Source organism: Halichoerus grypus, chromosome 14 (assembly GCF_964656455.1).
Source record: "Halichoerus grypus chromosome 14, mHalGry1.hap1.1, whole genome shotgun sequence".
Classification (NCBI taxonomy): domain Eukaryota; kingdom Metazoa; phylum Chordata; class Mammalia; order Carnivora; family Phocidae; genus Halichoerus; species Halichoerus grypus.
In genome coordinates, this window is record NC_135725.1 from 52,661,785 (window position 1) to 52,673,868 (window position 12,084).

At 41.4% G+C, this 12,084-nt stretch overlaps 1 long non-coding RNA gene across 2 annotated transcripts in view; it reads left to right on the forward strand.

Annotated features, from left to right (window-relative positions):
- The window catches only part of LOC118544547 (uncharacterized), a 353,084-nt gene that overhangs the window by 310,830 nt on the left and 30,170 nt on the right, over positions 1 to 12,084 (forward strand). For both annotated transcript variants that reach the window (XR_013443713.1, XR_013443712.1), the window contains one exon: positions 10,354 to 10,462. This is a non-coding gene — a long non-coding RNA (uncharacterized LOC118544547). The remainder of the gene's footprint in view (positions 1 to 10,353; positions 10,463 to 12,084) is intronic.

Genomic DNA, 12,084 nt, shown 5'->3' on the forward strand with positions numbered 1-12,084 from the left:
TTGCCACTTGGCATCTCCCAGCCAGCTGCCTCCCTCCCCATTCTCTTGGATACTCACATATCTTTAAAAGCCCAACCGTTTGTTTCTCATGTTCTTTGCCCAGAATGGTCCCTTAGCCTGGAACATCCTTTTTGCTACCCCCTTTTCATATGACTGTCTTGGGATCGAAATCTCCGAGGCCAGGGCGCCTGGGTGACTCTGTTGGTTAAGCGTTTGCCTTTGGCTCAGGTCATGATCCAGGTCCCATGCTCTGCAGGGAGTCTGCTTCTCCCTCTGCCCCTCTCCTGACTCGTTCTCTCAAATCCAACCCCCCCCCCACCTTGCTCTCTCAGATAAATAAAATCTTAAAAAATCTTAGGCCAGAAATCCTTCCTAGAATTGCCCAAGCCTTGTGTCAGCTGTGTGTATTTAATCTGTGCTCCTGTTCTCCGGTCCTAGCATCCTAACTCCCTGTGTGCTTATACTCTCCCCCACTGGACTGTAAGCAACTCGAGGTAAGGAGATTTGCCTTCTTGAGCATGTCTCCCAGGCACTGAGCACAGGGTTCATACATAGTACACACTCTGTGAGAGGCTGGGGGGCCAGGGGTCCTTGCGCTCACGTTGGGCAGGGGAGGGGAAGTACATGATTGCTAGGGGTGCTCCCTCAGGGGGTCGGGCCCTGGGGTGAAGTCACTGAATCAGCAGGCTCTGTGCTGGTGCTGGAGCCTTGCATTCCCACAGTTGGTTTCTGCCGTTGTTATCCTACATACGATTACATACATGCCTGTCCCCGCACGTGCGTCCCTGAATGCATGCAGCTGTCTATACACACAGATGTGCCCACCATTTGTATTCTCTCCTTTCTCTGCTTTGACTTCTATCTCCTCCATCTGCCCCAGATGCCTTATGGAGTTAGGGCTGTTTTCAGACTCTTCATATTCATCTTGATCTCTTTCCCTCCCCCTTTAACGTTTCCCATATTCATTCCTCTGGGCCTTTCACCCTTTCATTTTGTCTTTTATTTCTGCTGCTTCTTGCCAGGCTGCTTCAAGCGCCTCCCACCAGACTTTCAATAGGAGTTCGGACGATCGCTTTGGCGGTGCAGATGTTCTGCAATGGCGGTGTTCAGTGCTTTTTTTTTTTTTTTCCTCACAGGGACTAGATGCATACAGTGTTTCACTGCTCGTTCTTTGTAATAGTACTGCACACACACAATGTTAATCAATTATAGCAGCAGAACTAATTAAAAGGCATGCATTATACATCTTGTGGACACATTCTTCATTAGCATAGATTCTCAGCATTACACATTCATGTCAGAGGGAATTAAAAGGAGAAACTTAAAAAGATGTACATACAGAGAACAAGACACTGTGGTTTTCCCATGACTTGCACTGAGTGTATGTCCTTGTGGATTCAGAAGTCCTTTTAATTTTGTGTGTGATTTTAAATGAAAAGTACTGAGTCCTGTTTTGACGTACTTCAAAAATCCAATGATCCTTAAGATGATTAAGTTAATCCCACTTTTACTCCATCAAAAGCTTAAATAATATTCAGTGAGCAGGTTTCTAGAAATGGAAACAAGTTTTTAATTTAGCTCTTTGTTAATATTTCCTAATAGGCGTTCGATTATAAATAGCTCAGTAACTAGACTCATATTTGTAATACTTTGCTTTCAATTCAGGTCTTACTCCAGAGCTCAGCTTGGTCATTAGTGAGACAGGCCGAGGGTCGGGGGAAAGAGCAGCTCAGAATTTTCTGGTAGTCCCACCTGGTTATTTGACTTCTTTAGGAGGCTACATTGATGTAGGCTTTTTGTGAAGGTTGGGGCTTCACACTGCTGGAGGGTGTGTCATCTGTGCTTGCAGGGTTCTTGTGCATTAGCGATCCTCAGAAGTTGCTCTGTGGACATCTTCACGTGGAAACCAATCTGGGAGAAGTAGAAGTGGTAATACAGAGATGACCAGGCATCCCAAGGCTTTTCATTTGAGTTGCTGTGCCAGGCAATAGATGATTGGATTCTGCTTTTGAGTATGAATATTCATATCACTTCTTAGTTTCTTGCTTCCTTCCAAAACAGGATTCAGGAGCTTGAAATTCCCCGGTTGCCGATACCATCACAAGAGCTGTTCAACTTGTCTACCTCCTCTCACTATTGGCCTGCAACTTATTCTCCACTCAGTGGTCCAAATGAGATTTGGAAAATGTAAGCTGGATCATGTTGCACCCCTTTGTAAAACCTTCAAATGCTTCCCATCATTTAAAAGAAAATTCGAAGTCCTCTAAATGGTCTACCAGGCCCTACTTGATTTGGCCCCTTCTGCAATCTCAATTTTTTACCCTGTCTTTTCTACTTTGCTCTCATCATACTGGCATTTCTTTGTTCTCGGAGCATGTCCAACTCATTTACTGATCATGACCTTTGCACATGCTCTTCCTTTTCTCCGACAGTCACTTACCTCAGACGTAAGCACAGTTTGATCAGTCCATTCACCCACGTGTCTCCTCAGAAGGGACTTCTCTGACTACCTGAGTTAGAACACATTCAAGCTCCTTGTGGTTAGAGGTTTTATCTGTCTGGTTCAGGGTTTTTATAGCACCAGTCTGAAGAGTGCCTGGTACATTAAAATTATTTACTATGTGATTACTGAATAAATGAATGAGTGAATCTTCTTGCCTACAGTCAAATGAATACTGGTATTTGGATTTAACCAGTTACCACACTACACTTGAAAGAAACTATTGGGCATGCCTCCTAATGCAAAAACTTGAGAGGAAATTACACAGGACAATAAAAAATATTGTAAACAAAGAGTCTGGTAGTATTGTACAACGATGTAGGGTCGGGTGGAATCTAAGTGTATTTGATAGAAAAGGACAGAGTGACAATCTTTGTTATAGATGCTTTCATCAAAACCTGGAGCATTTCATGAGGTTTCAGGGAAAAGAGTCCTCTTCTACCTTACTGTTCAAACCCTAAATCAGCCCCTCTCTGGTATCAGTGCCTATCAAAAACCTCAGAAAGTTGCATTAATTTTTGGCTCAGTGATTCTACTCCAGATAAATTAGCATAAAGAAATAATGAACATGAGTAAATACTTATCTCCAAAAACCTCTAATACAGTCATTTGTAATAGGAAAAAAATTGGAAGTGACCTAAATACCCTACAACAGGTATTTATACCTGCTGATGAATTATAGTAAAATTAGACAGTGTGCAGCCATTTATGATGGGAAGAGAGTCACAATAAAATGCTAAGTGAAGCACCTGGGTGGCTCAGTCGGTTAAATGTCTTCCTTGGCTCAGGTCATGATCTCAGGGTCCTGGGATGGAGCTCCACATGGGGCTCCCTGCTGGGTGGGGAGTCTGCTTCTCCCTCTCCCTCTGCCTCCCCCCTCTGGTCATGCTCTCTCTCTCTCTCGTTCTCAAATAAATAAATAAAATCTTTAAGAACGAGAGAGAGAGAGAGAGCACACGAGGGGGGGAGGGTTAGAGGGAGAAGCAGACTCCCTGCTGAGCAGCGAGCCGGATGCGGGACTGGATCCTGGGACTCCAGCATCATGACCTGAGCCAAAGGCAGTCACCCAACCAACTGAGCCACCCAGGTGCCCCAATAAATAAAATCTTAAAAAAAAGTAAAGGTAAAATTTAAATGCTAAGTGAAAAAGAAGTATATAAAACAAGAGACGCCCATTAAAAATCCATATGTACTATATAGAAAAATTGGTTTAGGCTTATGTTGATTTAACCACATAAATGTTAATAGTGGATTATCTCAGTTTGAGTTACTGGAAATTTTAAGTTTTCTATTGTCTGTTTTTTAATGGTCCTAAAATGGGCATTTGTTATTTGTGTAATTAAAAATACACACCTATAACCCCCATAAGAAGTGAATGATTTGTTAAAAAGCTTCATGCAGGTAAGCTCCTACTCCTTGTCTGTGAATATGCTTCTGCATGATGTGTCCTGTCTTTTTGGGCTATGTACCCATTTATGTGACATGCATTTACTGAGCACCTACTGTATGCCAAACTCCCTAGCAGGCTATCTCTCTACCATGGGGCTGCTGACTTCCAACAGTCCTTCACCACCTTTGTAAGAATTTCCCTGGGACAGAGAAGAGACTTTCACATATCACTTTATTTATTTTTTTTCTTAAAGATATTTCTAAAATGGGAAGTGTGTGCATTAGCCTGATCCCAGGGCTTTTCATTTTGGGATAGTCCAGTCTCAGGAGCCTTTTTTTTTTGCCCAGGAAAGCAGCTCCTTGAAAGTGAACTTGAACCTGTGGCCTGTAGCAGTTTTTGCTGAGGTCGTCCCCTCCCTGGGTCACTGGCCCAGCTTCCCATGAAGAGCTGATACACGTTGTTTTCCACCTGACAAGGTGGACAAAGGCAGGACTAAAAGCCAGCCTGCTGAAAGACTCCCAGACAGACTGGTAGCTCCAGAACAGGCCCTGACCGGTTATCTCCTTTTCCAGGGGCCGCCTGTAATGCAGAGACTCCTGTCATAGCTGCCAGAGAGTAGGTTCTCAGTAACTACCTGAGTGAATGATTTACCAAGAGACCAGATAGCAGCTTCCTTGTTCCTCATCTCACTGAAAGCGTTCAAGAGGGTGGAGTCCCTTCTCTGAACATGTGACGATATAAGGACTTTGCGAAGAATACTATGCATGCAATAACTCTGACAGCAAATAGTCCGGGTTGCATTGCAAAGATTGCAGAAGCACACGCGGGCAGTCGGCCTTGTCCCTGGTTAACATGCAGGTGTTTAATTGGAAACCTAAATAATATATTAAGGTTTCTGTGTTGGAATCCCTCTGTCATTCTGCTTATCTGTCCCTGAATGAGATGAATTTCCAGCGGCAGGCTTACCTTGCTTCATTCAACACTAGTAGGCAACCACTCACTGTTAATGATCCTTCCTGGTACTTGAAAGATGGTTTTCATCCTCCTGGGGGAGATGGTTGTGACGTGTGGGTCAGAGTTGCCACAAAGTGTCCATCTGCATCATTAACCTCTCTCTCCTTCCCCAATTAGCAGAAGTTTCCAGCCTTACACAACACCCAGTGTTCCCAAATGAGGCCAGCACGCCTCAGTATTTCATTTACCCTAAGATATATCTTCCTTCCATTAAAAAAATTGAAGTTCTGTAGAACAGACAAAGATGATTTCCTATAAAAAGCAGATGGGTTTCCTCCACCAGTGGGTGGCACAACTTACTTTTTATTTCTTTTTCCTTTTCTATTCTTTTCTTTTCTTTGGGTTACATAACCAACTTCCCAAAAGAGGCTTTATTAACATGAGGGCAGAAGATGTTTGAAGGTGAGGAGCAACAATATTTTTCCCTGTGGTGGCTGTGATCACTAACGCGGGATGGTAACTTCAGAGGAACCAAAATGATCCTTTGCCCGTTAAGACAGTCAAGCTTTTAGAAGCAGGCAGCAAAGAATTTCCAGCCGCATCTGTACTATCATTGCAATTAATTCCAAATTACAATAGCACTTTCAGAGCATCTCTCGTTAGATCCGCATTAGTAGGAAGAGAGTTCACCTGGATGGATGTTGTTGCAAAGAACATCAGGGGAATGAAAAAGGGATCCAATCCAGGGTGGCTGCAGGGGGTGAGGGGTGCAGCAGTGAAAGGAAACAAATCTCAGTTGAAAGCAAAGAGAGTTGGGGAAGCTGAATGTCATGTGTACGGCCACAACGATCATCAGAGGGCTCCTTGTGAAATGACTAAAATTTTGTTCTACTTAAGAGAATTTCAGGGTTGGGGGCAGCATGGCAGAGCAGAAAGAAGATGGATTTTGGAATTGGCATCAGGTGAAAATCCTATGAAACAAGAAAGAGAGGTCCGGCCTCTAGGACTTTGGGGAGGATGTATGAGCTTATTTTTGTCATGTTCCAGGTAGGTGGTGGGCACCAGGTGGGTGTAATTGATATCCAGTATTGCCTCTCGTTTTTGGCTCTGCAAATTTCTCAGAGGATCGTATAGACTGGGCTGGGAGTAACTTTCTTTAAGAAAATGAACCTTTGAAGATTCAGCTCCCATCATGATCACTACTGAGGATTTTCTCAGAACCCTTTCCTGAGGTCCTGACTGAGCAAATAGGCAGGTTGTTTCTGCTTTGGGAGCTGTTCTGTTGCCACATCACAAGAGGCCCTGAAATACATAATGGAGAGAAGTAGCAGGAAGAAGAGAAGGAAGGAGGTGGAGGAGCAGAAGGGAGTTATGGTGGTAGCAATGAAACATGTTAAATTGCTATTTTCAAACCTAGCTCATCACTTGGGAAAAGATCAAAAGGAATGATACTATGATAATAGCCGTGCTTTTGAAAGATGGGAATATAAGATTTTTCTCCAACCTCTTTATTTTCCCACTTTTCTACAGTGAGCAAGTATATATTACTTTATAATTAGGAAAAACCAAATGACCCCTTGTGAATTACCTTGGTGTCCTATGTCTCGTGCTGGACCTTTGAAAGAGTGACGTTTGAGGAGGCTCGCTAACTAATGGTTAGATGAACACAAATAGAATGGGAGGGGCTAAGAAACCACCACGGCCTTGACCCCTTTAGTGCTCACAAGAGGCAAAGGGCACTGTGTTTCCTGTGAGGGTGTCTAGCCTAGTAAGCACAAGTCTAATCTTTGAGAAAGTAAAATTGTTTCACAGGAGGATTTTACTCTTTTCCCCTGACATCTTTCCGATTTCTGGAAATTTTTTATTCCAGTAGGGGACAAAGTCCATGCAGCCTGGCCTTGGACACAGCGTTTTGGTTCACTGGGAGCATCAGCGAGCATGAGTATATTGGACAGATGTTGGCTTATCACCCTGAGCCTGGCACCTTGCTTCTTAATATCTGCAAACCCAACAGACACAGCCACGGGAGGACAAGTGGGCATCTGAGCAGCTTTTAGTTTGGGAACTTCTCTTCTTCAAACACACAGTTGGCGTTTCTACATTTTATTCACCAGGACTCTTCAGGTTAAGCAAATGGTCACAGCAAGTGCTGTTCTGCTTGTTCAGACAAGAGCACTTCGATTACCTTTTCCACACTAAAATAACCATGGAGAACAAGCAAATAGCCCATAACTTGGCTCCCATGGGTCAGCCAATCTTATCCGGAAATTGGTACAGGTGACCCGGAGTTTGAGTAAATTTTGGATCACGAGGAGAATATTGTCCTGTCTTTTTACTCGACATGAAATCTATATAAGGCTTTTTCTAGTAGATGGAGAGGGGGTCACAGTCAAAATAGAACTTGAAGGGTTTGAAAGGAGCATCAGACAAGGAGTGGGTATTCCAGAAAGAAGTTAACTAATGGTATTGAATAAGAAAGAAATTTAAGAGGTTAAGGTTTTTGACAAATGGTAATAGAACTCTGGGGGTGTTGTGAGAAATCAGAAGACACAGAAGCTCTTTAAAAACTTGGGTGCCGCAGAATGAAACATCATACGTAATTGCAGAAAATAACAACTAGGCCAGAGTCTTGAAGAGTCGAAGAGTGAGTAGTAAAGGAAGTGAAACAAGGAGAGGAATCTTTGCTAGTTGTTGAAATCCTTTTTCAATGCATCTTGGCTTGTTTGTATCAACTTTCCTAATTTGCCTTCCTAATATTATATACCATCTCTCATGCTCATGATCAAGAAGGGCGATGTAGCATTTTGATATGTGTGCAGAAACCAATTTCTGTGGACTGATTTGTGTCGCCCCCCCCTCCCCAAATTCATATGTTGAAGCCCTAACCCACAATGTGTTTGTATTTGGAGGTAGGACTTCCAGGAGGAAATTAAGGTTCATTGAGGTCACAAGGGTGGGGCCCTAATCTGATAGGATTGGTGGGCCTTATGAAAAGAGGGAGAGAAGAAGCTATCTCCCTCTCTCCATGTTCATGCACCAAGGAAAGGCAGGTTACACGAGGACACAGTGAGAAAGTAGCCGTTGCAACCCAGGGAGAGAGCTCTACCATACTGACCCTGCCAACACCTTGATCTTGGACTTCCCAGCTTCCAGAACTGTGAGAAAGAAATTTGTTGTTTAAACCGCCCAATCTATGGTATTTTGTTGTGGCAACCCAAGCTCAGATACCAATGTGGTTTTTGGATTTTGCCTGGGGTGGGGTGGGGTGGGGGGGCGGGGGCGGGGCGGGTCAGAGGGGGCAGAGTTACTCTAAATTATTATGGCAGAATCTTGGCCCAGAGATTTTTTTTAAAAATCAAGCTCAGTTATTTTCACCTCATTTTTTAAAGTTTCCTGACTGATAAAAATAATATCTCCTGGTCATTTTCCATTACTTGGAGTAACATTTTGCACTGGGAAAAAAAAAGAGGTGATATTACTATATAGCTTGAAAGCTCTTTCTTCATACCTGTTTGTCTTGGGTAATTCCACGGTCAGCCTTGAATTGCAGATCCCTGAGAGTGGGCTCTTCTTGATTTCTTTCAATTCTAAATCTTGAACAATTTTATTTGATTCTTTCCCAACTATATATAAAAAAAGAATTGAGCGATACTGATGAATATAGAAGGCTAAGCTTCATTATAATATGATTAGTAACAAAACACTATTAATGAAACATTAAAAGATGAAGAATAAATGTTACTTTAGAATATTCAAAAACCAAATACAATTTTTTTAGGAAATTATTTTATTTTTGTGTCTCAACAGATGAAATTCATAACCTTGTTTTCTGATAAGACAATTCAAACATACAAATAAATTACAACAATGTGCTTATCAGCTCCCCCCCACCCCTTTATTTTAAAGCAACTGACAGTTATGAAGGACACCAGGACAATAGGGCTTAGCTAAACAATATGGCAATTAAAAATGGCCCTCTAAGAAAATAATTACAATAGTTGTTGAAAAGAATTTGTCCTTTGAGCAAAACAGACTTCATTAAAAGAATCATCATGAAACGAGGATTATAGCTTCCCTTCCACTGAAAGGGAAAAGGAGATGTATGTTTAAACAATGGTACAGAAAGCTGGGGAGTCAGACTAAAACAACAGAAAGCCCTAGGCAATAAATTTCTCCAATAAAATGCATCCCCTTGAATATATCCATTCAAACTCTTGAATCATATTGAAATAATAACTGTTCCCCCACCCCCAGCACCTGGAAGTGAATCATTTTATTATCCTTTGTTAACATGTTAAAATTTTCCCAAGGCAACATCTCTCAAAGAGAGTGGGGTTTGTGATAAATCTTGTAGAGGTTGTATTAAAGATCAACCAAGCCAATTGATGGTCAATGCCATTTTAGATTCTAGTTGTAAAGGGAGTTGATATAACCTGGCAGACCTGGGACTCCCGGGGGAGAGGGGCTCATACTCAATAACTTTATCCAACCAACTCTAAATCCTGTAGCACCTTTGTAATAGGCCCCCAATTCTACGTACCATTCCCTCATGCTTTCATGGTAAGCCTCACAGCACCCTTGTGAGGTAGGTAGTGTTATGGTCCTTTTGAGAGATGGGGATGCAGAGATGTTAAGTAGCTTGTTCATAAAGAAATGTGAATCCAGTGACAGAGCCCTGGGGACTCTTACCCCAGATCCTTGTTTTTTTAGTACTTAACTATTCTGACTCCCTGAGAATGGATCATTAAAGCAGGTAGGTCCTTAAAGCCAGATTAGTACCTGGCTAGTTGGACACTAAGGCCCATCTCTAAACCACATGATTTGGATGATAGAATGAGAAATAAGTTGTGATCACCTTGGACATCAAAGAAGTTAAAGTGGAGAAATGCAGGAATAAAGTTTGGACCACAATTTGATAATGACTTTATTCATCAATGTGCTATTAAGTTACTAGCATAATGAATACTCAGTAGATGTTGCCTGATTAAATGGATGGATAGATGGATGGATGAATGAATGAATGAATGAAAGGAGATTGTGCTTGGATAAATGGAAAATTAAAATTTCTACATATTTTAAAACAGAAGCTGGAGAAATCTGATTTGCAATTTCTAATAAAGGATAAAAAGGAAAGAATTAAGCAGATTCCTGAATTTCCTGTGGGCATGTATTTGAGCTAATACTGGCAGCATTTAAGAGGATATAAATATACAGACATTTAAGGTAATTTTTAATAAAGAATTTGTGTACTTATTGGTTTGGAACCTGAACTACGAAGACCAATATTAGAGGCAGTGATACATACATAAACACGATCCATTTTCCTTTGAAGTGAAATTATCTTGTATATACCTAATTTCTCATTGCCATTCATTTGAAAAGCTTGTGCTATCCAGTTCCTATCAAATGCTATTCTTAAAATACATTGAACTAAAACAATGAACTACTCTTCTCTTGACTAACCAGTTACTTTGTTTCTGCAAACTCTTTTTTTCTTTTTTTACTCCAGAAGACTCAGGATTATAAAGAGCTTCCATGTATTGAAACCAGCCCTGCATTAATATCAGCAGATTTCAGATTCAGTGCCATGGAAGGATCTTGAGACCACTAAAGCAGAGGTAACCGACCCTGCGGGTGTTGCTAAGATAGAAGAGCTCATATAAATCAAGATGGTGGAGCTGATTGGGTAGTCACTTGGCATCACACATTTGTTCTGGGCTCCGTGGATTCATTTCCAGGAGGATGTTTGATACACATTGAGGCTTAAGAAACTCTGGATGTCATGGTATGGATCTGTGTTTAAGGAAGTGTTTAACTTTCATGAGAGCCCTGAATGTATATAACAGATGTAATCTATTAGTCTTTTGTACATCCAGCTAATAGCCCAGGGCTAAAGGAATAGATTAAATGCAGTGAATTGCCTCTGTACTATGGTGCTAGCATGCTTGAGCTTCTGTGCTTAGGAAGAATATGACCAGTGGAGGCTGCAATTAGAAAAGGCTCATATAAATGCTACCTCTGCCTCAGAAATGGAGGAGGGGAGTCTGGTAAATATATTTATTTCTGACTGTGACAATGAACAAAATTAGTCACTATATTCAATATAGATGTCACTTTTGCAATCACATATAAGATTTGGGTCTTCCAAGCAAAGATGTAACCTATAGAAGAGTAGTTTGGTTTTTTATGGAGACGCTGCTTGGATTTTCATCTCTCAGACCCTGACTCCTTAGTGATTGAGTTCTGTTCTTAGCTTTCCTGATTAGAGGCCAAGTAGAACAGTGAGAATCCTCAGATATGATACATGTTTTCCATCTGCCTGTTATTTCTCTAGATGGTTCTTAGTTATAGGTGTATGTATCTGGCAGTAAAATACACATACTACTTAGATTTATTGACATGTCCCAACATTCTGACTTACCTGGTTCAGAGTATTATTGAATGAAACAATGCCTATATAGCTATACCAGCGGATTTCCTTCTCAGTCCACATTTTTTTATAGAAGGTTATAATTTTTGCATTTTGTTGTTTATAAGGGTTGATGAGAAGTGCTGTAGTGACAAACCCTAGAAGCCAGTGTTTTCCACCAGTCACCGGCAGAATTTCTAGGTGAATTTCCCTCTAGAAATTCCACTGAGGTTTCCTCCTTAACTTGGCTTCATGCCACATAAACAAATCTTCATGTCCTAGGTTTTAGTTCTGACAGTGAGGTAATTAAGAAAAGAATATCAGGTTCTATAATAAACTTATCTGCCTTAAGAGGAGTAGGTAGGAACTGAAAATATTTAACAGCCCACTGGCGCAGTATGCTCAAAACTGAAGAAAATAAGGGGGGGGGAACCCCAGAAACAAAGTATGATGGGCTTCCAAATTTACGAAGCAGGACGTGGCCAGAGTCTCTTTTTTAAGTAGAGCCCGAAGATAGGCTGAGTTAAAAGTACATTTAGCTTTCATTAAAAAATCTGACTTAGTGATGTTACCTTCTTCCCAGTGTTAAAAACAAGTCCTGAAGTACTAGAACCATCTCCCTGATCAGTATGTTTACTGGCCAGGCCGACTTGTGATGTATTTGTCTGCAGAGGGGTATACTCAACACATTTGAAACTCCCTTCATGGATCATCTATTTTAGTCATGTGAGTTCAGTAGTATAAAATGAAAGTCACATAGAGATGGACTCTTACCCAAGCAGCTCTGGCATTACTAGAGAATCTTCAGGGAGAAGGAAGTCCCTCTCTGGT